Raw genomic sequence first — 1,194 nt, 5'->3', positions numbered from 1 at the left:
TGGGATGGTGGCCGACAGAGCATTGGAGATGGATGATAATTAACAGATCCTGTGAAATTGCATCCCTGGCAGGGGATCCTGTGATTCCTTTCCCTGTCTCACAACTCCTAGTGGTTTTATCTGTCATCATCCTTGCTGTCTCCTTTCCCCACAGGGGCCAAGCAAAGCACAACTCAACCTCCAGACAAAGAAGCCTCGGGACCTGTGAGCACATCACCACCAGTCCGGAGGGAGGCTTGGCCCTCTGGCCCTTTCCCTCACGCCCTTCTTGTTCCTTAGAAATACATGGCTGTGGAACTATAAATCATCACTTTTCTATTCCTGGTATAATTTTTCTTCACAGAGAGTGTATTTCCCAAGATTTCTAAGGAAAGTTCAGGGAGTAATAGTCACAATAGTAAATTGAATCACATTCTACTAGAGTAAGGATGACTGTCAGGTTAAAAAAAAGTAAGTAATAACATAGGAAATATCTTTTATTATTTTTAGCAAATGTTTTCTAAAAGGAGATTTCACCCAAGGATTTTTCTACTAACTTGACACCTGATTTAGCCACACATGCACACAAAAAGAGGCAAACACAGGCAAAATCTAAAGTTAAATTAGATTTGGAGGATCTTATTTCTCTCATAGTTTTGCTGCGTGAGTCATTGTGCCGATTGGGGACAAGAAGATGATTCTCCATAAGGATATTTGATGGTACTAAGAGAAAAAAACCAATACGGCTAGCACTTTTCTTTGATGTCAAATTCTTTGGCCCAGCCTTTCAGAAGGACGTTGGTCTACTTCATTTCATTTTTCAGATAGCTCATCTTAAAGAACAGGGCAGCTGTTAGCACCACCCTAACAATATCACTAAATGTCCCAGAATTCGCTATACATTCTGAAATCCCTTCCCAGCTCATCACTTTCATCCTTGGTGGACCTGTTGATTCCATGACATGCCAGCACACGAATCCATCTGTCATGATGGCACAGTGCCCTTTCTGCAGGATGACATGCCAATAGCCACCAGCCTCGGTGCCAGCAGTGGGGCATTAGCAACAATGCCCTGCATGACACAATAAACTGTATACTGATCAGTAAGAAGGTCTTCCCAGGGAAGGCCTGAGTTGCCAGGAGAACACGCTGCTCATTATGGTAAGTCACACATGGCCCATGCGGCGCAGACCCTGTACCATGCACAATATTAGC

The sequence above is a fragment of the Otolemur garnettii genome, unplaced genomic scaffold, assembly GCF_000181295.1.
Source record: "Otolemur garnettii isolate 467f Iridium unplaced genomic scaffold, OtoGar3 scaffold00049, whole genome shotgun sequence".
NCBI lineage: Eukaryota > Metazoa > Chordata > Mammalia > Primates > Galagidae > Otolemur > Otolemur garnettii.
Note: the sequence above shows the minus strand (reverse complement) of the source record.